At 42.8% G+C, this 27,856-nt stretch overlaps 1 protein-coding gene across 4 annotated transcripts in view; it reads right to left on the bottom strand.

Annotated features, from left to right (window-relative positions):
- The window catches only part of tab2 (TGF-beta activated kinase 1 (MAP3K7) binding protein 2), a 53,937-nt gene extending 26,468 nt beyond the window's left edge, over nt 1-27,469 (bottom strand). Inside the window, exon 1 of one of the 4 annotated variants that reach the window (XM_017697752.2) lies at nt 27,204-27,469. The gene's annotated coding sequence lies outside the window, so the exon portion shown is untranslated. Of the gene's footprint in view, nt 1-700; nt 827-18,575; nt 18,600-27,203 lie in introns of those variants that run through there. The other 3 variants (XM_017697754.2, XM_037537915.1, XM_037537914.1) reach the window with 3 other exon arrangements.
- Nucleotides 27,470-27,856: the final 387 nt, after the last annotated feature.

A 27,856-nucleotide genomic window follows, 5' to 3' on the forward strand; every position in this document is an offset into this window, starting at 1 on the left:
ACATAGTTCTTTGATATTCCAGCTTAATTCAACTGCGAGGGAACAATGAACTTTGTGAGTGAAGGAAGAAGTTTGAGCAGCGAGCAAGTGAGCGTGTGCATTTCCTAGCAGTGTGTTTACCATCTGCTTATTGAAAACCTGATCTACCAACCAATGGCTCTAATTTCAGCAGGCATGCAGAATTCAGCCTGATTGTGCTGACTGACTGAAAATGATTTTGCGCCAGAGCGAACGCAGGGCTCATGGCTTTTTTTTTTTTTGTTGTTTTTTTTTTTTTTTTTTTGGACTGGTTGGAATCTCTGGCAGGGGCACTCGTGACAGCGACCCAAGAAAAATAACCTAGGCGGTTTGAGAGACACAGCAAATTAGAAGGAATTGTTGTTTTGAAGGAAAAGTCCCACTGAAATGAATTAAATATTTGCTTGTGGCAAATATCAATCACGTTGAACAGAGGTATGTCTAACCTCAGGTAAACAGTCAAAAATACAGAGCTGAGCTACTTAAAGGAAAATGAAAGGAAGGAACGTCAAGTTTTAACTGAACTCCTCTGCTGTTCAAAAAACACAATCCTTAATTAAAATAAATAAATAAAAAAACCCATTTATTATATTCCCACTTGCATAATGTTAACCGACCACTGCCTTCTATTAGCAGGTTTGGGAGAAGCACCCTTTGTAGCAGGGAGCCAAGACAAACTGACCTGTCAGGGGGACGCTACGTTCTGAGAGAGGAGATGCTGCATGACGGGGATTTTAAAACGCCAAAAACGTCCCTAACTGCAAGTGGAGCCACAGTTGAGGAGCCTGCTGGCTGGACTTCAGAGCATCTGTAGAAGAAGGAGGCGTAATGCAAAGTGTAAAACAAGCTCCTGACAAGCTTTATTTAAGCACTTAAAACCCGTAAACACTTTTTATGGCGAATGTGATTTAAGCCTCTGTGACAGGAACATGGAGCACTTGGCTGACCCTGAACTGCTCTTCATAATGACTCCTGATTCATTAAACCATGTTCGCACATTGAACAAAGCATTCAGAACAGAGACTGGGGTCGGGTCAGCTGTATCTACGGAGTCTAGGACTGTCGCTATCAGTTATATTAGTTAGGAGAAATGTAATGATTATTTATGTAGAGACACAGGCCAGGTATTTAAAAAACAGGCTGAACTTGATTATAATAATTGATAACTGTTTATTAGATAATTTAGTTACAACATAGTATTCAACCAAATGTTGCATTCCAAATCATAACACACACACACACACACACACACACACACACACACACACCACGCCACAGTACAGTACAGTACATTTTAGAGAAACTACTTATTTATTGATCAACACCAGGAGCAAAGCATGTTCTAGTTCTCATGAACAGATAAATCAATTTATGTGATAACCATAGACTTTTTAGTCTTTCAAGCATCTCAGAATTTGTCCCTGGTTTTGCCTGGTTCTTTTAGCTTCACAGCAGAATGGACACAAAAATAAAATAAAAAAAATAAAATAAATAATAAACAATCAAATCTTATGCCAAAAGTATCTGATGTAATATACACATTTAATGGTACAGTGACAAAAAAAAAAAAAAAAAGAATGATGGTTTTTGGTCATCCTGTCCTTTTCATTCCCAATAAATAAATAAATACAAACATTTATCTAATGTGATCACAAATATGCGAACACGGTATATGATTTTCAATGCAACATTCAGCAAATGTCAAACCATCTATCTAACAGCTGAGGGAAACTAGTGCTGCAAACTGGTACGGTTGTGCTGGGTAACATTTTCTATTAGCTTACCTAACAAGCTGCAAGAAACTGCCCATCACAGAATATGTTTGATTCAGGCTAACCACTGACAATTTAGATGATCAAATCTAAGGGACTGGGGTCAAGCAGCTGGCACTGAAAAAACTGACTAAGTGGTGCTCTGCTGACACAAGACGGACTGATAAAAACGAATGTCTGACAGAGCAAGAGTGAGTGACCGAAAGCCGTAATCAAGCTAGTTCTGTGGTGTTTGGGACTGTAAAGTTTTAGCTAGCGGGCCAAACAAGCCACACAGCACAGGCTTGGTTCCAGCTAAATGATGCTTAAATGACACTCATTCAGAGCGGATACACAGAGGATATCTGAGAGCATGAAGTCGACTGACGGGGTAAAATCGGTCACGTTCTGCGGTGTCTGTAGCCGTCGCTGAGCTACTATCACGGCTGAAACCACAGCACATCGGTCCCACATCATACAAACATTCGAAACCTTTGCTTTTAATGAAGGTGTGCACATCGGTGCTCGGCACTCGACAATCCCGAGCACTCCAACTATGATGGAAAGTCACAGCATGCCATTAGCGTTTTGTCATATTACACAGAGAAGCAGACAGACTTTCAGACAAATTAATCACAGATAATGATACAACAGTGCTTTTTAGCTCACTAACACAGAGCCGTGAGTAGAGGAGTAAAGTGACGGCCAATGTGATTAATGATAGTGAACGGACTTTCACCAGAAAAAAAAAAAAAAAAAAAAAAAAAAAAACCTGCCGTGATGACTAATGAGCTCAACCCTACGACAGGCATCACATGATCACAGTATTGCCATTACTGCCATTAAAGTCCTACCTTTACTCATACATACGCGGGCGCACGCGCACACACACACACACACACACACACACACACAGCCTAGCTTAATTAAAGTTTCCACAGAACAATTGGCCCAAGCAAACTAGAAATGTTATTATGAGAACGCTCCACACAGTAACTATTAAAGATTACACACGGCTCCTTGTAATTTCTCTCACACACACACACACACACACACACACACACACACACACACAAACAAACACACACACACACACACACACACCCCTCCCAGAGCCCTGCAATGAGCAGCGTTGATGCTAAATAAATAAATCTGAATGCACAGTCAACAGGATGCATCTGGTCCATGTTAGTGGAATTACGGACAGAAAAATGAAGTTTAACAGCACAAGGGCACTCTCCCAACATGGCTGCCAGGGCACTCATAAAGGAGGTATTACTCTATCAGACGACGGGTTCTGCTCCATCGCCAAGGCAGCCAGACGAGCAGGAATACTCCACACAATTAGAACACACAACATACCTGAGAGTTTCACAATGAAACCAACAAAAACTTTTTTTTTTATTTCAAATTGAGTTGATCAGCAAAAACATCTTTAGTATCTTAAGTTTGCTCTTTATGGCTCATTTATACTTCTGAGTCTGTGGCGTGTGCGCGGACTGTTTCATCGGCGTCTACCAACATACTTACACAATGCATGAACATGTACGCTATGCACAATGTCCAAACCAGAACGAACACACACACACACACACACACACACACACACTTCTAAGCCGCTTCTCCTTCTGGGTCGCGGGGGGTGCTGGAGCCCATCCCAGCTGTCACTGGGTGAAAGGCAGGATAAACACCCTGGACAGGTCACCGGTCCATCACAGGGCACCAGAACATACAAAAAAAGAGGAAAATCTGTAATATTTTGAAAATGGGCCTTGAATGTTTGCAACATTACTCCTATTCTGGCCACCCATCCTCAAATCCTGCTCCATTTGATTTTATGCTAATTCTATTTTGGTTTGGGTCTTGAAAAAACACCACACATATCTTGGCCACTCGACTTCATTTACGGTAAGAGGGTGGCAACTGTGTACTTTTGTTTTTTGGTGAACCGCTGCTTTAAAGTCCCACATATTTACACTAATCCTGCTGAACAAAGACCAACATTTCTAAGTTGGCCAGGCTATTTTACATGGATAAAACAATTCTTTTACTCACTATATACTACCATGATCCAAACGTGTCATTTTCAAAACATGGAATGGATGAAGTCTTTACACTGATAAAAATAGAAGTGAGTGTTATTGACATTAAAACTCTGGCATCAAATGACACCTATATTTTGCCAAACTGCTGATTAATCAGGAGACTCAGAGGACACTCATCAGGAACACTCATCAACTGAAGCAGACAGATCAGCAAAGGAGAATTCGAGCACAGCATTTATTCTGACAGGACACAGCAAAAATTTGAGATTTGTCAGAGCCCTCACTTGCTGAGCAGTGCTGTTAAAAAACACCTTAATTATGCACAAAGAATAAGGCAATATATTACTAGTGCCTCCTGAAACATGATATCGTTTATCAAGTCTTAGCATGTGCAGTCCCAAACACCAAGACAAAAAGTGCCTGTAGCAATCAGAAGCAGAAACCTGAAGGAGGACGTGTCTCTGGCATTCCAGAAGATTTCTGAAGAAGTGTGTCAATTGGTTCATCTAGTTTCTGAGAACCGCTCTATTACACATGCATGCACACACACACACACACACACACACACACACACACAAGATACCTATCTTCAACACAGTCTCGAGTTCTCATTTGGAGAATGGAGGCCAGACAGAACGAGCCCAATCCCTCCTCATCTCACACACATAAAGCCACAAAAAGAAGGCACTGCACTTTCACTCTGACCCATTCTCACACTGAAACAGGAAACCAGGGAAACCCAAAATGCTCCGTTTCCTGTTATGCGACAGCAACAGCTCTAAATGATGAGCTTACACTGACAATTCTCACAGCTATCAGAAAAACTATCAGAGGTTATGTACTGCCCAGCTTTAGAACATACAGGATCAGACAGTTGAAGAAAAAAAGAAAAATCTGAGAAGCCACAAGTCTGCATGAACAGATTACACAATCTTGGCACAGATGAGAACTTTGAAGAAAAGTATAACAACCAATCACTGCCAAGTGGAGCAGTCTAGAAGCCAATGGGGGCAGTGGGGAACAGTCTAAAGGTAAATGAGGGCAGTGAAAGACATTCAAGAAGAAAACATGGGGAACAGTTTAGAAGCCAATGAGGGTCAATGACTGCAGTCTAAAAGCCATTGAGCACAGTTGAGAACAGTCTAGAAGAAAAATGAGAGTGGTTGACTAGAGGCTAGAAGCCAACGAGGGCAGCAGGGTGCAGTCTAGAAGCCAACGAGGGCAGCAGGGTGCAGTCTAGAAGCCAACGAGGGCAGCAGGGTGCAGTCTAGAAGCCAACGGGGGCAGCAGGGTGCAGTCTAGAAGCCAACGAGGGCAGCAGGGTGCAGTCTAGAAGCCAACGAGGGCAGCAGGGTGCAGTCTAGAAGCCAACGAGGGCAGCAGGGTGCAGTCTAGAAGCCAACGAGGGCAGCAGGGTGCAGTCTAGAAGCCAATTAAGGCAGCAGGGTGCAGTCTAGAAGCCAACGAGGGCAGCAGGTTGCAGTCTAGAAGCCAACGAGGGCAGCAGGTTGCAGTCTAGAAGCCAATTAAGGCAGTTAAGGTCATTGGAAGAAAACAATTAAAGGCAGTAGAGAAAAGCATAAAAGCCAATAAGAGCACAGGATTATAATTTAGAAGCCAACGAGGGCAGCACAGTGCCTTCTAGAAGCCAATGTGGGCAGTTGAGAACAGTCTAGAATAAAAACGATGGTGGTAGGGAACAGTCAAGAAACGACTGAGGGCAGTGTGGAACAGTCTAGAAGCTGGCAGAAGCAGTGGGAAACAGTTAAGAGACCAATGTGGCCAGTTGAGAACAGTCCTAAAGAAAAATTAGGATGGTAGGAAACAGCCTAGAATCCAATGAGGGCAGAGGAGAACAGTCTAAATGCCATCGAGGTTCGACGAGAAGAGTCTTAAAAAAAAAAAAAAAAAAGAGGGCAGAGAAGAACATTCAAGGAGAGAAATGAGGGCAGCGAGAAACAGTCAAGAAGTTAGTGAGGGCAGTGAGGGCAGTGAGGAACCGTCTAAAAGCCATTGAGGGCAGCTAAGAACAATCTGGAAGAAATATGAGGGCAGTGAGAAACAGCCTAAAAGCCAATGATGGTGCTGTGGAACAGTTTAAAAGCCAATGAGGGCAGTAGGGTACAGTCTAGAAGCCAATCAGGGCAGTAGGGGACAGAATAAAAGCCAATCGTGGCAGTGGGAAATGGTGCGTCAGCCAGTTAAAGCAAGCATGTGCCAGCCAATGAGCTCTTCAGAAGAACTATTTGGGTGGGTGGGGTCCAAATAAAGCTTCCAAAACAGCTGTTTCTGGGATATTTTCTGACAGTCTCTCTCTCTCCCTCTCCGATCCTGTCACCAGCCTGTGGGTCGGCCAGTCTGTACGTCTCTCTCCATCTGCCTAACGACCAGATTCCTTCACTGCATGACTGACAGAGCAAAGTGTATTTGTTGGCTGCAGAGTCATGGATACGACCTCTGCCAAAGTACTTCCAGGTCTAAGGAGTAAAGCTGCTCTGTGGTTGTGACTCCACTGAGTATTAAGAATTACAAAACTGAAAATGACTCAATACAGCAGTGTTAGCTCTTTTAAACATAATCTTAATATGGGACACTACAGCAAGACTATTAACTAGTAACAAACTATAGGCCAATCCCAGAAAGATGAACGCACTGAGAAATCAGAAAAGCATGCGTCATTCTATTAATACGTTCTTTGACCATCACCTTTGAGATTAAGGCACAATCAATAACTGATAAGTTCAGAGGAGGTTTTTTTTAAATAATTAAGGCTGTCTCTTAGGTCAAAGTTGGACTATTATTGGAGTGCAGCAGAACTGACAAGATGCCACTGTTAAATCATAAATAAAACTCATGGTTATAACACTGTTACATCATACATATAAAGGTTCCCTTCACAGCAGTGTGATTATTTAAGCAATAGAATATGAGACGGAGTGCGTTATCGCAAAACGACATCAAGGCTGCGATTTAGTCGCAATAACACGCGATAACACATGACCTTGAGATGTTCTATTGCTTTTATACAACATTTAAATGGACAAAGTAAGAAATTAATAAACTGGGCTGTAAAAGTGGCATTTAGTATGTTTTAATGTTCGCAGTTCCTTGCAACAAATTACAGTTCTGTGACACGCAGCTTGCTGCTACGTCAGAGTAACAAGCTCCGTCCACTCGCTGCACAGCCAGCAGTTCGTTCTCCAGCTCCTTACACTAAATTCCCAAACTGTCATCATCACCGAGCAGCTTTTTTATATTTTATTGTGGCAGTTTTATGGCTCAGGCTGATTTGGTCAGACTCTGAAGGTCAGACTACACGTTTGGTGAATAGTATTGAGTTAATTTCTGGCTGATTCCAGGTTGTTTAGCTGTTCTTCTGTCACATCACCACTGAGCAGCTTTTCAGTTGGCAGCTGACAGTTTGGGAATTTAGTGTAGTCTCATCTACAGAGTCTGACCAAATCAGCCATCGGTCAAATGATAATATTCAAAAGTATCCTTTTTCTTTTTTTTGCACAAAGTAAGAAGAACTACAAACTCTAACTAGTCAGCAACGATATCTAAGCAGAGTGATGCAGTATCTGTGAAAAACCTGTGATGTTATGGCGCAATATCAGCACGGTTAGAACGCCTCTCAACCAAAGAGCTTGTGTGGCCAGAACTGCTGCATAAATTCCATTATAAAATGGATGGCTTTGGTCCTAAAATCTGATTGGCTGAGCCACGATATATATCACAGCTACGCCCGCCTCAAAACAACTGAACTCTGTATTACTGCACCATGGCATGAAAAACCCCTCTCCTGTTTATGGAGTAATCTTTGACTCGAATGCTGATCACACAGAGCACCAAGAGCACTGATGAAGTAAGAACCCGTTTTTGTTCTAACTGAGGGGCCGAAAACTTATCATCTAGAACTTGGCAGGTCAGCCAGCCAACAGGTTAAAAGACAGCAAACATGCTAAACACCTCCAACATTATCATAGGCTTGAATTAGACTTATGGTATAATTCACTAAAAAAAGGCAATATAAGTCTAAAGAATTTCACCCAAATGTCTTCAAATGTCCATGTTTCAGTCATGAGTAGCATCAGTCAGTATATTATTTCCTACGTAGTGCACTATGTAGGAAGCAGTGAGCTGTTTGAGACTCAGCCCCATTGTCAGACTGGCAGAAGACTCGTGGTGGTAATTTGATGACCAAAAAGTACTTATAAACTGAAAGGTTCTGCGCTAAACCTTTGCGTCGTGTTGTGCCATCACAGTATCCCTCAGCCAATCATGGCTTACTGCTTTATTAAGGGCTCACATCCAGCGCTATCGGTCAGCGGTATCTTCTCTCCCCATGCCACATTTCAAAGAAGCTGACCGATTTGGATACAGTCTGATGAATCTTACATGAATGTGGACAATGTCCCTGCAAATTAAGGCCAAAGCCACACGTATTTTACACATACCACTCATAGCTGCTTCCATCTGCAAGCTCCGCCACAACTACCACTGGAAGCCAGGCACCTCTGTGGCATGGCACAGGATGGCACTGCTCTCGTAGCACCCCCAGACACTCCACAACTCGTGGTCAGATGTACTTTCCACATATTCCGTTTACATATGGGAGCAGACCCAGCCAAATGTGAGACAGTGTCTAGAGCAAGAGGCTCAGCTTGCACAGGGTCAGACTGAAAATATTAGGGATGCAACTATTCGTACAATTCATAATTCAGTTTCATTCAAAACAGTTGTCTCTTACTATACTGAGAAATGCTTTGAGTCAAGGGCTGCCTGAAAAAGCCTTTGGATATGGTCGAGCACAATTTCAGTTCATTAATCCTCATGGGTTGACGAACATGCCAACCCATCAAATTAGAGGTTTCTTGAGGTTTCTCTTAATATCTTTGTGATAATACAGCACAGAAATACGATTCAAGCAGTTCCTAAATCTGTAGTCGGCCTTTTGATTCCATCGGATCGCGAGAGCGTACAAGACTCACATCCTGAGTTAAGAGCCAATGAAGACTGTTGAGACACACACAATCTGCTTTTTACTGTGAGTAATTGGTGGATGTGTGCGTCAGTCATCTGCCTCTCACCTCTCAATGGACACTCAGGAAATCATAAAGGCCTTACCTGTCACATTGGAAATCATTCGCTGGTATGTAAAAAGTTTGCAGCCTCTGAAGTTGCTGCAGCCGTTTTGGAAAGCAGCGAAGAGGAGAACATTTACTTACAATTTTATTCATACATTCCACTACTTTTGTGAACTCCAAGACATTGGTAAACCCATTTCAAGCACCAATACAGTTCATCCACATCAGTAAAGCTCTGGTTTCACAAGAAATAACAAAAAACAGACTTCAATTTTTCAGTTTTAGGGTTGAATTCTCTCTTTACACAGTTCTCCAGGTCAGAATGGGCTCAGTGCAGAGAGAGCTGAGATTGTTCTGAACACTTTCATATATAATGTGGCCGTCACATTGTATGCAAGTGCTTTTAAATATATACACATTATACATAAAAATCAAGAAAATGCCCTCAGACCCCATTAAGGCATTCAGGTTTCTAAAAGCACAGTATCTGACACTTTAGAACAGCACACACAAATCTGACATGATTCAGACAAGTTTCACACTTTATTGTGCCCAAATTTACAGTGCTATCCACAAGCTAAAGTTAGGCCCTGAGCTTAAAGACTAGCCACAAACGAATACGAGCCTGAACTAACGCACTAGCCACAATATAATATAATACAGCACGTTTCAAATCTATCCACCATTATTTGAAATGTACTGAGTTAATCAATCACCTAAACAAACCATTATACTTTCGGTAGGTTCCTCTTCCTTTCCTGGTGCCCAGTCACAGCTCTGCCATCATTCAAAGTTCCCCCTGTGTGACAAGTGTGATTTCTTCTTTTATATTGCAGTGAAACATCAGCCATGCCGAACCCAATAACATTTCCTGTAGTGTACTATAATCCGTCAGAATGACAGAGTGCATCAAATTAACTGCTTGTGTTTATATGTAAGCGACACATCAACGTCTAAAAGACTTTGTGGACTCACTGAGCCCCTCCAACTAAAGACAATTTATTAACTATTTATTTTATATACAGGATTTCAATTAATGCCATCTCATGCTTATATGACTTTTACACATGCACTGTTTTTATTGCAAGGGCTCAATTGTTGCAGCCCTCGTTTTAACCCTTTCAAATACACAAATTCACACATAAACTTGCATAACAACAAAGCACAAATTAACTCCACGCTCTTCAGATAAAGCCAGGAACAACTGCACGAGCAAACAATCAAAGCTACCGAATAATAACATGAACAAACACAAACGCTGGCCAGAAAGCGGTTTGGTTGTGCAGTGAGTGGGACATGGTGCTGCAGGGGCATGCTGGGCCTGCCTGTGGTGTGTCGGCAAGGGGAGAGAGGGCTGTAGCGGAAATGCTTGCAGCAGCTGCTAGGAGTATTACTCCCCACCTTGAGGCCAACCAAAAGACAAATGGCAGCCAAGTCACATGGCATGCCTATCGAGAGACACCATTGGTGGAAAACCAGTCCGTTCCACGGCTGTGTGAAACATTTCATCTAACACGTGTTTTTTAGCAACACACACACAGAGAGGGAGAGGGAGAGGGAGAGGGAGAGAGAGAGGGAGAGGGAGAGAGAGAGAGAGACAGAGAGAGAGAGAGACTGAGAGAGAGAGACTGAGAGAGAGAGAGAGAGACTGAGAGAGAGAGACTGAGAGAGAGAGAGAGAGAGAGAGAGAGAGAGAGACTGAGAGAGAGAGAGAGAGAGAGAGAGAGAGAGAGAGAGAGAGAGACTGAGAGAGAGAGAGAGAGAGACTGAGAGAGAGAGACTGAGAGAGAGAGAGAGAGAGAGAGAGAGAGAGAGAGAGAGAGAGAGAGACTGAGAGAGAGAGAGAGAGAGAGAGAGACTGAGAGAGAGAGAGAGAGAGAGAGACTGAGAGAGAGAGAGAGAGAGAGAGAGAGAGAGAGAGAGAGAGAGAGAGAGAGAGACTGAGAGAGAGAGAGAGAGAGAGAGAGACAGAGAGAGAGAGAGAGAGAGAGAGAGACAGAGACAGAGACAGAGAGAGAGACTGAGAGAGAGAGAGAGAGAGAGACAGAGAGAGAGAGAGAGAGAGACAGAGACAGAGAGAGAGAGAGAGAGAGAGAGAGAGAGAGAGAGAGAGAGAGAGAGAGAGAGAGAGTGAGAGAGAGAGAGAGAGAGAGAAACCCACTGAGTATAGTTACTGTGGCAGACCTAGGCATCTTCATTATTAGTAAAAGAGCCTGAGGGACCCGATTCTGCAGGTAATTCTCACTTGTAGGCTTTTGTGCATGTGTGCTGTTACATGACTTGGGTTCATATGCAGATATACATCTGCATGATGACAGTGGGAAGACAGCCGACGCACACAGACAGCAATACAGTACACTGCTAGAATTCTTAGCCAGCTCACAACTACTGCAACACACTAGAGCTCCATGATAAACCGTATTTTTATCATTATCGCGACTGAGTTTCCATGATAAACATATCAAGAGCGGTGATGACAGCAATCAAATTCTCACACACAGCGTCATATCATATTTGCACAGCTGAAAAATACTCCATCCCCACAACAAACACTGTGTTTTAGGTGTGAGAGTCTATTGTCACAAAAAACAAATAAAAAAAAGGACATTTGTTTTTGTAGCCTTTATAGAAAAAGCTGTTGAGATAATACTGACCTGTTTCTCAGCCTTTAAGTGCATGAAAATTGCACATGGAGTTCTGATGTAAGCAGCTGTTTTATCGATAAATAGCTGCATACTTTGTATCAAGCAGCCCACTTTTTGTTTCTTAATCTGTTCTTTGTACTTCAGATATGATATGACCGATGAAGAAAGTGAACTACAACGCTTATGCTTTCTGAACAAAGAGTCCAAGCGAAACGATACCTAAACAGTAGTAATGGGTTTGTTACCTTTACTAACTGAAACAAATAATCAAATGTCATGATACCGTAACCTATATGGAAAACACAGAGATACTGAATTATCAGTACTGTCCAGCACTAACTACAGCAATTCATGAGATAAAAACTACATAAAACTGGGACATGGCCACTAATTAGCACTCAAGTTAATTTAACTTCATTAAGCCATGTTTTACACACATAAATCACAGCAAAATGTATTAGCCTGGCTCCAAGACAAGAGGTCAGCCACAGGAGAGAGCTGTTCATCACCAGAGCTTCACTCACTCCACGGTCTTTAACCTTTGCGGCTACATTGTGGGAAATTAACTCACTTGGCTCTGCAACTGCCCACGAGACTGGCATGGGTGAGATTGGCACAGGCAGGTGCGGCTGTGTTGGTGCAGCCGGTGGAGGCCAGTCCTGATCCTCTGCCCGCCCATGTGCCAAGCCACATACAACGCCAGACCCAACACCACAGCATTCCTGTCTGCTAAAGCACAGCCCAAATCAAAACGCAACAACCAGCCAAGCCTGACAGCGGTCAAATGAACAAAATGTCTCAGAACAATGCTGACCTGAGATCAGATTTCTTAAAAACAGCAATCATAATTAACCATGATACGGCATGATACGGACAAAACACCAGTATACTGTGATTACACTGATACATATTGTGTTGTGTGTTAAACCACAGAATCAGTAATGAGACGTGGTTAAAGACTGGTCTGCATTATTATGACCAAAACGCAAAGCCGCACAGCATCAAGCTGTGGAGCAGTGGAACTGCATTCTCTGGAGTGATAAAGCTCCACCCAACACCTTTGGAAGTGGGGATTATGATCCAGAACTGATCATCCAACACCAGTACCTGACCTCAGTGAACGCTCTTGTGGAAGAATGCAACCAAATCTTTACAGCAATGTTCCAACATCTAATGTAAATCCTTACCAGAACAATCGAAGCTGTTTGTGCAGCAAACAGGAGGACAAGCTCTACAGTGGATGAGGTGGTGTTTGCAAACTTTAGGACATATAGTGTACCTTTAAAAATACAACGTCTACTGTGCCAGTACTGAAAACGCAGCAAAAGAGCTTGACTAACACAATAAAACTGAATATTCTGGTATATTAGCAAGTCATAGGAGGGGCACCTCACAGTCTGAACAGAACTACAGAAACGTGTCACATACTCAGAGTGAAGGAATCCGCATAAACCGGCATAGAAAATCACAGACGGCGAACAGGGCTGGAACACAGCTCCTCAAAGCATAAAAAGGTCTGACGGCAAGCACACAAAAGCATGGGTACAGTGTGTTTACCCTTCCGGCAATTTCAAAATTGTACCTTACGACACTGTCAGAGAACTACCAATTCCTGATTACAACACAGCAAAAAAAGAACCTTTCACAGCTTCAGAGCAAAGCAGTGATGATGAACAACACACACAACACAACATCAAACGCATTACTGCTACTTCCACAAGCTCAACCTGAGGGGTGACGGTACGCATGCCATAACTGCTTTTGCAAGGTCTTTCTACTTAATCTTAAAATAAATGAGTAAGCATGCTAACCTTTTTTAATACAATGTGTGTGCACTGATGGAATGAGGCAGCGCCTCCTCATAGTAGAACAGCTTGTAAAAACAACAGCAGTGGTCATGACTGCAAAAATGTAGGAAAATCTTAGTCTTCCTCAAAAATCACATAAAAGACCGACTCCTCATATCTCAGAATTTGCTCAGTAGCCACATTTACATGCAGACAAATAATCCGTTTATACTCCGCCTAACAGCTCAATCATAATAGAATAGGTCCATGTGTACACCTCAATCAGAATAACTAGCCCGATTGAGGCCATACAGCTTCTATACTAATGAACGAGGTGGGTTATCCTGTAAAAAAATCCATTAAACAGAAGAACAATAGCCATGTAAACGCCTGTATCCGATTACATTCCCAATCGGAAAGGGTAAGTACGTTCTGTGCATGCACGTCGCATCATAGCAAAAGTTTATAACGTTCAACATGGCGGAGCAGAAACTGGTCAGCAGAGGAGACGAAGTCTAAATCTGATCTTTAAAAGACGGCAGGTGGGACGGACGTCCGGTTTGTGTCTCAGAACACGACGTCTTCCTCTCAGCCTTCTTTAATAAGTACACGTGAAGGATGTTTTTCTGAGTCTGACATCATTTTAAAGCAATTCAAAACACAAGCGCGCCAACTGGAAACTTATCTCACTCGGACCGGACGTCACATGATGTTCTCCGTCATGGTACCGTTTACTCTAAGTGATGCTCTATGCATGCGTGTCATTTTGGATCGGATTACTTGTAGTGTGCGTGTAAATGAAAATTTTCCATCAGACTGTTGAAAAGAATGCACAAAAACACCTCAGTAATCAGGATGTATTCAATCAGATCTTTGAAAAAATCTTTGCATGTAAACCCAGCCAGGGTCAGATGTAACTTTTTAAAACGGTCTTCAGGTGTCAGATAATCAGTCAACGTTCTACATGTGATCAATATGCAGCAAAAAGGCTCAAACAAACAACTTCGAGCAGAGTCTCAGCTGCAATGTAAAGTGCTTGCTCCATTTTTTCCACCACTTAAAAAAAAAAAAAAAAACCTTAGCAAGCTTAAGGAGCACTCCTACAAACTGTTAAAGGCTGATCTGGTTTCAGTTCTTAAGCTGGGAGTGCTGGAGGAGCTTTCCGCTGGCTTAACTATTGTATACGTTTGCAGTGGTGTTGTGCAATCTGTTTTGGAAAAAGACAGAGACAGGGAAGGGAGGGATAAAAGAAGAGGGAGAAGTTGTGTTAAGTCGGCCCGCCCCGTGTTCGATGGGAAATATGGCTTGTTTTCTAGCCTGAGGCTCGGGAGGTTGTATTCAAGATGCTGCTTGAGCTACACAACACACACACAGTGTGTGATTGTCCTGAGCGCTGCAGCAAGAACACTTTGTGAGACGCGGAGCTGGCTGGCCCGCTACCCCTGGCAATGCCTCGGTAGCACAACAAAACCAATGCCTCTACACGAACCTCCGTAGTGTCCACGCCACCCTCACAAAGGGCTTACACAGAGAGAGATAAATGGATGACAAGGCTGCAGCAGAGAGTGGTGAGACATTGGGCTGTCAAACGCTTCTGAATCAACACTATAGTGTGGCACAGTAATGCAACCATGCATTTCAGAGAAAGCACTCATGTAGACACAACAGATGACCAATAACCAGACTGTGAGCACTTGTGACCGTCACAACACATCCCCAGCTAAAGCTGCAATACTTAACACACGCAAGCATGATGGGTCAAAGAGAACAAACCCTCTTAGACGTCCGTAGACAGTAACTCCAGTAAACTTGTAGACTAATTCTGCTCACATGAAACTCAAGGCAGTGAAAAATGCTTCATATTCAGAAACTAAAGCCCTATAGCAGCATCCAGCGGCTCTGTTCTTACAAGAACACTTTGGTGATTTTAACAAGAAATCGTGGTGCACCCAAATGCAGGAGTAATTGCTGTGGAATTATTTAGTTCAAGATTTCCACCTGTTTTGATTTATTTGTTAAAGCATCTAAGACATCCGATATGTGTATTACGTCTATTATAAACAGAGGCCATTCTTAAAAAGAAGAATATTTATATTTACTATATACTAGGCCAGTATTATTGTTGTACGAAGTTTGATAAATATGACCTGCTGTACCCAAAGTTTCTGACAGCAGTTCTAACATGCATTGCAAGTCAAAATGTTGCAATAGACATTATGAAAGTGCTACCTATCCAATATATTGGTATCAAAGTGTATACTGATCAATTTGATGAACAAAGAGTTTTGAATCTGGTCAAACAGTAGACCAGTGGGTGAAGTTATTTGAATTATGCACTATCAAGAAAAGGTAAAGTTTAATCTAATCAAATAACTGAGGTTAAGTCCTCGGCATACCTACCACGGCAATGTATACATTGCTGATATGGGGGGGCTGTGAGGGGTACTTGTCCTTCTTCTGGTCTTTTCCACTTTCCGCTTTTGTTGCTCTTCCTTACCCCGGCAGCAGAGTATTTTTCCCAGGCCTTTTGGACAACTTCCGACGCCAAGTCAGACAGAGGCAAATATTAGTAAATTACGAGCAAGCTCCGCTCTCCCCCAATGGCAGCCAGTGTTGTTCAGGCAGCAGATCAATCTACACACAGCAGCAGCCGAAATCTGCTGAGTAAGCACAAACTGTGGGGCTTGAACTCTATGGTCAAATAACTATATGCTCAACACAAAGTAGCACAGCTGGCACAGGGTAGCAGCGAGGGAGGGATAATACAACGACAATGTCGTTAACAGTCCGTCACAATAAGCCACTCTGGGCGTACTATGGGTACCGTCAGCATCTAAAGAACATTGATCAACTGCACTTTCCTGTTTAAGGTTTTGCTCTGCTCAGGAAACTCAGGAGCTCAAATTGCAACGATGCTACGGCATCAAAAAATTCTCTGCTATTCAACACCAAATTTCAACACATTACTTACTCAAACAATTAGACTCGTGAATTGACCATAACATCATTGGCCTGTAGAGCAATATACTGTAGATAAACGTGACTGTTCATGCTGTGAATGTCAACGTTCCTGAGCTCAAATCTGAGTGTGATACTGACGACATCCAGCACATGGCAACTCTTAGTTACAGGTGTTTTTCTTTATCTAGTACTAATTTCAGAAAACGCAGCACTGGAGGAGAAACAGGGCCCAATTCCATTTCACTTCTCGCCCCCACCACTTAGTCCTCAGCCCTCCGTTTTGCGCATTCTCGTTTAAGGGTAGGGTGTCCTGATTTTTGTTGAGATATAGGGGCAGGTAAGAGTGTTAGGGCTGCATGGGCCTCTACACAGAGGTTTTTCAAAGGCACACTCCAAACAGAGTGATATGAGGTAAATAAGGAAACCAGCAAGACGGCTGCACAAGAAGCCAAAGCTTTCTCAGTACAATTGTTATCATAAATTTAAGCTATCTTAGTTAAATGTCATTTCAGTGTATTATGGTCGTTTTCTTCATTACAAGCATTTAAAAAAATAAAAAAAATAAATCACTAATAGTGTGCTGATGTCTCAGTAGCTTCCTGGCTAAATTTCCCATTCCACCTTAAATAGTACAGCCGTTCTGATGCCTTAAGCGCCAGAATGTGACTGCTGCTCCACATAAGGTGGAACGGGAAAATTCAAGGAAGAAGCTTCAGCTTCATATCACTGAAGAATTAGGGGTGGGTGATAATAAATAATTGTCCCCCTCTGTTTGAAGTCCCCCATGATGTCCTAAATGTAACTAAAGCCCAGCAGTGAGGAGCTGAACTTACCCTCCCCTGCTGTCATTGCAGCCTGGCAGGGTCTCCTACAGAGCACTGACAGAAGCCTTCATCAAGAGGCTACTAGATTTGAGGATTGGCTCATTTCACAGGGGAAGATTTTAACCACTACCGCTTATCACTCAGTTCTAAGGGGCAACGAGACACTCAAAAACAAGAGGAAGGGGTAAAAATAAGAAATGGGATTGGGCCCAAGTGTTAATTTGCTTTACCTGTGCTGTTCTACGCCTGAATGATGTGAGAATCCTGCATCAACTGCAGTAGATCCATGGGTGCTGCTTGTTAACTATGTATTCGAGTTGGTTTCACTTTCACAGACAGGAGTTATTAGTTTGCAGCATGCCGTTATTAAAACTAAGCTAACGTCCGGTCTCCCGGGACTCCCGTCCCATAGAGCTGATTAAGGCTAAGAGATGATGCTACAGTGATATGTATGACCACTGCCTTTACCTTTAAGCTTGAATGAAGAAAGTCACTGCTTTGCTTCCCTGTGCTCTAACCAGCACCTCAAGAGTGAACCACATCTATGATACAGTTATGAGAAGAATCTCCAACATTACTTGACTTTCATTATCATTGTTGCACTGAGGTTTGCCCTTTGTTTGTTTCTTTTTACACCCAGAAAGGTCAGAATATGGTAGGATATAATGGTCCGATCACAACAGCAATGCCATATTCAGTATTACAAAGAGAATATTCCTGCAGATATACAAGGCAGACAAGCCTAAGATGCCTAACATTTGCATCACTTCTACAGAGATCCTTGTCGCTTATGTGCATTCTCCTATTCAAGTATTACACCTGAAATGTTTCAAAAAGTGTACTGAAATATAAAACCGCACCTTAATACAGCCCTCGCTCTCTTCTGAAGGCCTCTTAGGGCTGACACACCAAGTCAACTGTAGGCCATCGAACCAAAAGGCTATAGGTGCGTACTGGTAGCCAGCCCTCATCTGCAGTTTGTGCAGAGTTTCCTGCACCACTGGCTCTAATCGGCTCTTGTAAGGGCTATTTTCATTTGCTGAATCGACATCTGCGGTCGGCCGTGAGAGAGAGAGAGATAAGAATCAGCAGACAGGAGAGAAATGAAAGACAACAAAGCAAACAGCATTTTAAAGAAGGCACACCGAGAGCTTACTTTTCCAAAGCCAGAGCAAAATTTTATCACTTCCAAATGGCATTTCAACAACTTTTTAGATTCAACTGTCCGAATTTAAAATGTATTTAAACTGCACTGCCAACAAGAAGATTCTTAATATTAGTAAACATTAAACCGTTCATAGACTTTACATGGAATAGTCCTATAATGAACATATAATACATTTTATTTTACTGTTTTAAATGTTCAAACATTAATTTCTAAGGAGCCAGCCAGTATGGAGCTAATGGACACCTGCTTTCACACACTAGGTTTAGCTTGAAAACAACATATTCTTTACCTTTAATGTTGCCATATTATACACAACTGCCAGCTGCTGCTAGAGAGGGTTGCTCCCTTCCATGCAGGCGTTTTATGTACGTGCACATGAACCGTCAGCGCTGGTCTTTACAGGGTGTTCAAGTATAAATTTTCACAGGTGATAAGAGGAGATGCTGAGCTAACAGTAGGTGATCATCAGCCAGCCTTAGCTGACGCTCGTTCTTCCTTATCATGTTGAGGTGTTTGGGCTCTTAGGACGCATGAAAGACAACAAACATAAGAATAAAGTGGGCAGGTAAGGGGAGGAGCTTATGCTGGGCACACAGCCATGCTTGTGTGACTGGGTTGTTTTTTCCCTGAAGTTACTGAAGAACTTAAGAGTTCTGGGTTATGATTTTTGGGGCTTATTTTGTGAGAGCACCATGCAATAAAAGTGTTAAAAAGGTTATATTTAAGAAGTTTTTTTTTTTTAATCTGAGCCATGCTGTAGTAACCAAGCCATGCTTAAGACTTAAAATATTGACAAACAAACTGATTTCTGACCTCAGTACCGCAATAAATACAATGCACAACATTAATGACAGAAATGACTTAAGGAACTCAAACTATGGTTCTAGACTTCAATAACCCCCACTTAAATTTTCTCCCCTTCATCAGATGCCCTTGCAACAATGTCACGGTACCTCCAGCAACTTCACTGCCTCATGCAAAGCCATCAGACGATACAGTGAATCTATTCAGACAGCTATAGTCCTGCTACAAGAAACATTCAGCAGCTTTCTGCTGCATGTTTTTAATCACCTTCCAATCGATTTAAGTACCGTATGAAGGTGAATGCGGGCAGCGTTTATCATTAACTAGGCTAAACACTTGAGGAAAAATCAATACAGCAAATCTCTCAACAACATGTTCACAATGATAGCGTACCGAATATAGTTCACCACGAACAAGCGCAGTGCGACTCAGGAGGGAGCACGTATGCTTTACACTTTGAATAAAAAAAAGAAACGAGACAAGGTGACAAGTCCTAGCAAAAGCTAAGGAAGGTTCATGTGCTACCAGGTTGATGATCCTAACCCAAAAAACAAAACAAAAATAACTTTTAATGCCCTGTTTTAACATTCAGGGAACCAAAGCAACAAATTTCCTGACCTATATATTATTTTCCACATGTGCGTTTAAAAGAGTCAAAAATACCGTCTTCCCAAATCGGGAAGCTTATTTGAACACACAAGCTTCTCTGGTTTTAATTAGCTTACATGCAACGTCCCAGAGCAGTCAGCTGAGGCTCCCCTATATTAGCGCAAATGGATGGATCTCCTACCATCCGTCTCCAAACAGCAAAAGAAAGAGACAGAGTAAAAAAATAAATAAATAAAATGCGCATTTCATTCTCCAAAGCAGAACTTTTTAATTTACCATCATTACCCACTAACTCTCAACGTTAACTGCTATTGTTATTTAATGAGGCTATTTTGGAAAACGGAATTCAATTAGACTATTAACTAGATTTAAACGGTTCTCTGTGGCATGTCGGAGAATTATAGATGTCAAACAAATTAATCTGGACTCAGAGGCACAGCTAAAAGTGTGCGAGTGATTGAGGGGGGATGCGTTTCAGCCCACGCACTCTGAATGAAGCCGGGGGCTATCGTTTAACTCAAGATTCTTTCATTAGGTTCTAAACACCGCTCCCTCAGGGGGATGGGGGGGGGGTTGGAGTGCACAGTGAACTCTCCATGTGTCTGTGGGATTACGTTGCAGCAGTCGAAATCACTCGCCAAGACAATAACAGGCACGGCTGCAGACTACAACTAAAAAGGTTACCGGTGTCACCAGAAATATAACTCGGCGCGTGTTATTTTTAATCCAGTTGCTACTTGCCATCGGAGACAGGTTCCAAATCGTAATCTCTGTGATATTATCCACAATATCTCTTTGTTTCGCACCTATAAAGTGGTTCCTATTTTCTCCCTTTTTAGAAGCCAGTGGAAGTGATTTCGTCCCAGTGTCGTGCAGTGATGTATCCAGTGAGCTGTATAATCACAAACAGCACAGCTGGGACCTGAAGCTGGTTCCCAGCTGCAAGGCACACCCCCACATCGCTAAGCAGTACCTTCACCAGGTGCACCGTCATTATTTACTCGTCCCGAAAGGGCAAACATCGGAGTTGGAAGCTTGCTTGTAACAGCTCATTTATGCAAGGTGAAGGCAAGAGAACAAAGGAGAAGCTGACATGCACAAGTGTGACACCCCCCCCCGCCCCTTTCTCTGCAACGATCACTTTGTTCCTTTTTATCCACCCGCTCTCTCTTTCCTCAGGGCAAAGCGATACACAAAGGTATAATGACACCTTTGTTGGCAAAGAGAGCTGAACCACACTAGGCATTAAGACTCGCAGCAACAAAAGGGAACTCAATACTCGACCACTTTAACATCAAACACAGCTGAACAGAGCCCACTTAGCTAATAAAAGGTCCAAGCCTTTGCTTTGCAGACTAAATCACAGCACACAGGTTTTACGCTTTACAATTCATACTTCCTACTCTGCTCAGTGAGGTCCATTCACGTTCTGTATGTGTGGTTACCCTAAACATTTCCCCCCCACAGCCTACTTGGCTCTGAACTGACATGGTCAGAACTTGGCCAAAAGTATGCCAGGCAAATAAAAGCAAAAATAAGAACATTCTTTTAGTTATCAATAAACACACTCCCCATCAACGTCATGTGCCGTTTTATTTGGCTTCAACAAATTCAGGCAAACAGATCACTGACGAATCTGTAACTAGCAGCTAAACATCTAAGCCCATCCAAATCTGCTCCAAAACTGTTAACTGCAACCCTTAAACACATGTAGCACAAAGCTTGACCTAAAGGCTGCTCTGGAAACACAAGGGCTTAATAGATTCATCCTGGCGTATCCGTTTTCTACAGAGAGAATGCTAACTAGGTGGATTAGGCTGGATACAAGACCAACTGGGCCTATTTGGATTTTCCCCATCCCAATAAAAACTCCATCTAGCTTTAGGAAGGTTAAATCTGCAGCGTGTAGAAAGTGTACAGTGGTGGTTTAGGCCAGTAATTCTTATAATACTAATAGGTATGATGATTATTTGTAATACTCCAGACATGCAAAGCATCACGAAGTTTTCAAATGTCAGCATACTTATCAGACCTAGTAGCACAGTTCTTTGAAATTTAAGACCCTTAGTCCATTGACACTGGTTTACATGTTGCCCAGAGTTAGTATTTGAATGCATTAAATAAGGAGCGTCCAAACTTTTTTTCCAAAGAGGGCCAGATAGTACGGTGTCAAAATGCATGAGGGCCGAATTATTATTCAAAAAAGATTAACTGAGCTTTCTGTGAGCCACCGTGTTTCCCGTGAGCCACCGTGTTTCCCGTCACTGCATAAAAGATGCATGAGGCTAATTTTATTGCTGGATTGTTCATTCACAGTTTCAGTACATTAACACATAAGCATAAGCTGGTTTGCTACTATGGGGTAAGTCCACATTATCTAAACTCACTCAAAGCAGTAAATAATGCCATGTATATTATATTTGGGTCACTCTACAGAAACATCCACTTTTGTATCTCTCCACAGGTGTCACTGCTGTTACCAATCCTCATTGATGTAACACATAAGAAAGGCAACACCAGCGACATTGTCAATCATGGAATATCAACTAAAATATGTAATTTAATCTATTTGCATTCTATTTTTGCACATTTACCAAGGAATAAAGTGGGTCATACCAGGGACTTACCATGTGCTTCTTTCATAGATCCTCAGAAAACAGGTAAAAGGAAGTCCAGTGATGTCATCAGTGTGATTTTTATTCCAAAATAAGAGTTTTTTGTTACGCGGTAACACCAGTGACACGACTCCTGAGGACAACAACCTTCATTATATTTTATAATATTTTCAGAAATACTGAATATATATATAAATTGTAAGCCTTACATGGTTTTCCAGTGTAACAGAACTGTAAGCGCTAGGGACAAAAAAAAAAAAAAAAACACGACATTTCTGTAGAATGACCCATCATATTACACGGCTTATGGGTGAGATTGTTTAAACAAACACTTGCATATATTTTGGGGTGCTGAAGCTAAACAGTCACTCAATATCCTTTCACCTGGTACCAGCAAAGCACGGTGAGCAATGAGGAGACCCAAACCAAGACAGGATGTTTTGGAGCGAGAGCACTTTCTGACAAGGACAACAGCCTGCAGTGAGTGAAACATGCATTTCAAAATGTTTTCTACATACCAACTTAATCCCCTTCTTGACTGGTGCCATTCTATGGCAGAGACTGCACTGGTATTTCAACAATGCACTTCTTATCTACACAATTCACAAATGAAAGTGTCTTTCTTCAGCACTCCTACGGCAGTATCAGTGCAGACACACAGACAGCTTAAGACCTATCAGAACGAGAAAGCGAGAGCGAGTGAGAGAGGCAGGCACTGGCTGGCAGAGGTGTCAGAAGGGCCACAAACCCCAAACGGAAAAATAAACACTCAAGTGACAAAAGCAAAAACACTCCGACAGATATAAGGCAGCAAATAACTCTTGAAGGATTTAATGACCGAGTGGCTCCATGTGCCAAGCTGACACTCTCTCTTGCACTCTAATTCCTCCAGAGAGGACACGAGCTGCGAACGACAAACCTCAAAACTGGTTTTTCAAGAGCCCAAGGATAGCAGGCTTGGCAGTAATTAACCATAATATTTTCAGACTCCCTCCCAACTGCTTAAAGACACGGGAGGAGGAAAAGGCCTCCATGTGTAACTGAATACAATGTACCCTCACACAGTCGTGCGGCTTACACTCCCAAAGCTAACAAGACTTCACCTTCTCCGTTTGTACTGATTGGCAAACTTGGCACATTTCAGTCCCACTGAACTGTGGCGGTGGATAGGGGGGCCTACTAAAGGAACCTGCCAGGGCAAAAGAAAAGCTCCTCTTTTCCAAAGCATTATGTTGAGTAACATTTCTGAATCAAAATTCCAAAAGGATTCCTAATTATAACAGGACTACAAGAAGCTAAGCCGCTCCTTCAACTCTGCTCCGCATGAGGCCGATCTTTTAGTTTGCGTGCTTACGCAGCATGTGCAATGATACGTTTTCCAGTACAAGTCATGCAAAACATTGTAATATATCTCCTAGAAAATCATTCGCGTCAGCTTGCTCTTGCATTTGCGCAAAACATTGGCATTTATAAATCAACATCAAAAAAAGGAAGCTGTAACATCTTAATTATAGGGACTACAAGAAGATAAATGTTACTGACATACTTTCAGTGCTTATTCATGCTGAGCCACAAAAGCCAATAGCTCACAGAAGATGCTTTTTCCAGGTCTAAATGAGCCATTTTATTTAAAATGCATGTTTACTTACAACGAAGCGCTTCCTTTTAGGACAACTGCAGTACAATTCCTGTATCACCACAGCCAGGTTCAATTGGGCCCATATTTACGAGGGGATTCAAATGAAAAAGTTTATTTCAATACAGCACTGAAGAAAATAGAAAGAAATACCATGTGAAACTATGCAGATATTTATAAATGCATCGTCAATAGGCCCATGAGTGTTTTCCGAGGGTCTCTCATGCGTCGTCCTTCACTGAAATTACGATCAATGATCAAAACTCAGCATCTGGATGCATCTCATCGATGTAAACCTGACAGGGGGTCAGTGGGGTTTACACTATGCACGCAAGCACACTCAAATGTCTGGGCTTTTTTCCTAAAATCACTTATAACATTCACAGGGTGCAACCTTTGGGGTACCTTTAAGCAACGGAGACAGTGAAAAAGTTTAGTTTGACAAACCAAACCAATTAGATTGGGTAAACAACAACCGAGACATTTTTAAAATAAAGAGAATGGCAAATCGAATCGTACTGAAATTGAAATTGGGCATCACCTCCCCTTATTCCAACTACTTCCACTGATTTATTCGGAATTCCTCACAATATAAAACTTGGTTTGTTGTGCGTAATCACAGGCTACCAGAGTGGCAGTGCAGCAGCAGGCTGTGATGCGGTGCGGACACACATTCACTCTGCACTGCACAGCAAGCTGCAGCCACAGCTGGTGCGAGTTACAGCCATGCACCTATAAACACTTTGCTGTGGAGAGCAGCTCTTGCTTGGGGAGTGTACCGCAGTCTGAGAGCGGGGGACACACAGGCCCGCATTCACTAGTCAACAAACTAGTTAAACTCCCCTGCAAAGACATCCATAAATATGAATACGTAACAGTCGGGCCTGATCACTTGGCCAATCAGGATGCGCAAACGAGTCTCCTGGAGAAACCAAAGGGAACTGAGCTTGTGATTGGCTGTGGTTCCAATCCCTGATCGCAACACCGACATTGCTGGTGCAAGAACAGGAACACACAGCCTGTTCAAGGCTTTGATAATTCAGGCTCATATTGAACTGATTAGCGCTAATGAAGGACTCAAGTGCTCACTGCTCTAATACATCAAACTTCCCCAACATAAAACAAAACATATAAGCTCGCTTTCTTCAAACGAAGGCCGAATACAAGCAATCAGCTATTGTATTGAATCTCCACTCTGCAAAGTGACACAGCTGTCCTACCCTGGTTAGAAACACACCACTATAACAGCCTCACAAAACTATTAAACTGGCATTCATCCAACATTAGGCCTTTGGCACAGAATACACAATGTAGACACAAGCACCTATAAAGATGGTATTAACTCTGTATCAGATTGCTCTGCAGAATTCTACATTTACAGCCTATACATCATACAAACCTGCACTGACGTACAACATCCTTCTCATTTAGGACTAAATATACAAGCTTTATTGTCCTAAAATAGCTGAAAAGCACCCCTGCACCATCAGTGAAGGTGTTGCAGGTCTTCACTTCTGGACATTGAATCCAGCTGCTGGTAGGCATGACTCTTGGTGGCCAAACAGCTATATCAACAGCTCAATGAACTACCAATGACGGCTAAATCCATCTGAAACTGGACACAGAGTCTGTAGAGGAAGAGCTCTCTCACAGATCAAAGGCCAAAGAATAAAACAAAGAAATCTTAGCAGTAGTGGACACCACGCTTACGTACTGTTCAAATCTGGCCATGGTCAAGTGACCAAGCAATACAAATAAACACAGGACGATCATCGACATAAGTACACACCTGAAAAAGATGGTTCTCGAGTAAAGACAAAGGCATGAGTTCTACGCGGAACCACATCATGCTTAAATGGTCTCCCTCTAGGTTGCACCCGGCTTGGTCTGCATATATCACAGTCCACACTTTATATGTATTTGCATGGAGAACATGTTGTATGTGGTTTGACAATTGTTCTATATAGCAGCAATAAAGGGTCTTCTATTGTTATAACCGTTACATCGTAACAACAGCAGAACCATAAACACACATACATACACGCATGCATATATATATATACACATAAACATAAACATAAACATATATATATATATATATATATATATATATATATATATATATATATATATATATATATATATATATAAAGTGTATTGTAATATATGCAGACCAAGCCGGGTGCAACCTAGAGGAGACCACCAGCTCCGCAGAAGCTGGCCTTTCCCCTCCAGGTCTCACGGTTTGTGGCAAGACACTGTAATTCTGAAAGCCTGTTGGGTTTCCACTTCCATGTTTGTGATGCTGTTTGCTGGTGTGAGAAGAGACGACCGTCCTTTCAGTCTGCATTAGGTTTGCTCTGCAATAAGCAGGGGGGGAGGGTAGGGTGACAAGTAACTCCAACAGTGCCCCAACAGCAAAGGGACAGAAGTCAATGCCTAACTGGGGCAGTTTTACAACGAAGATGAACTGATGACCTAAACTGAAAAAAAGAATATACACAATCTGAAACAGTGGAGTGGCACAACTACAGTCCTTAGCCTAGCCAAGCTTTAGCAACGCTGACCAGCAACTTTTCTTCTCCTCAGGGCTCCTCGCCAAAAAGTCTCTCTTGTAGTACGGAAAGTGAAGCACCCCTAAAGCGACATGGTGATTATTTGTGATAATTACTATATTGAGGCCACAAATTACTATACTGAGTTCACAACTTACTATACTGAGACCACAAATCAACATATTAAGGCTACAAGTAATGAGAAACTGAACTCGTGGCCTAGATATATTAATTCCTGGACTCAATGTAGTAATTCGTGTCCTCAAAACATTAATTGGTGGCCACGCCTTATTAAAAATGATCACCATGTCACCCCAGGGGCTCCGCAGGAAAAGTAACGTTAACGTAAAAAGACAAAACATAGTTAACGCTACGGTTTACAGCCCATACGAAACGTCCCCCACATCGGCTACGGACTCAACCACTTAACGTTACACAATTCGCAGCTCTGACCAAACGCAGACAAACCCCTTTAGAAGCTGGGGGAAAACTTCAGCCAACTAGTTTATCGTTAGCACCTTAACCCAACGGTTTTTCCCCTCAGCTTATGTCAGCAAGGCGACGGCGAGTCGCTCACATAACACACGAAAACGAACCTTTTTTTCGCCTGAATTATTCGGACTCCGTGCCCCCCGAAAACCCTTCGTACTCCCCGCTAGGCTTCCTGGGGCCCGGCCCAGGAGCTCCGTGACTCTTACCGTGTCCGCCGCCGCTCCCCGGTCCGCCTGCAACACCCGCGCCGCCGCCGCCGGAGCGCGGAGGAGGAGGAACTCGAGGCTCGGGGGGCCGCGCTGGGACCCAGGCCGCTCCTGCTGCTGCTAGCGCGGGCTGCCTGCCGAGAGGACGCCGCCGTCGCGCCCACCAGCCCTTCTCGCCCGCTCGGGAGGAGAAGTTGTTCTTTCTGACAGCTCGTCTTCGATTTTTCTGTCCCCCCCGCCTCCGACTCCCCTCCCTTGTTTTTCTCTCTCTTTTCTGCCCCCCTTTTCTCGCTTCCAGCGGATACGAATCAAAATACTGTCACACAATATGGCGGCCGGACAAGCGAGCATCTATCGCGAGATTTGTGTTTTAGCGGACAGACGGAAAGCGCGAGAACTGAAGAGGAGCGTGCAGTGTCGGTCGCCTTCTGCTCGGTCCGATACTGAGCGATACCGAGCCCAGCACCGAGCCCAGCACCGAGCCACACTGGACATGTGTAATTGTATGAGCTGGGCCGGCAGGTGTCCATCAGGCGCCCTGGACACAGGTCTGGATGTCAGGGGGTCACATTCATTCCACCCCCTTCTTATTATTACCATTTATAACGCACTTGATTATCTCTAGGTAACATTTTCTATGAAAGTCACGTTTG

Source organism: Pygocentrus nattereri, chromosome 4 (genome assembly GCF_015220715.1).
Source record: "Pygocentrus nattereri isolate fPygNat1 chromosome 4, fPygNat1.pri, whole genome shotgun sequence".
Lineage (NCBI taxonomy): Eukaryota > Metazoa > Chordata > Actinopteri > Characiformes > Serrasalmidae > Pygocentrus > Pygocentrus nattereri.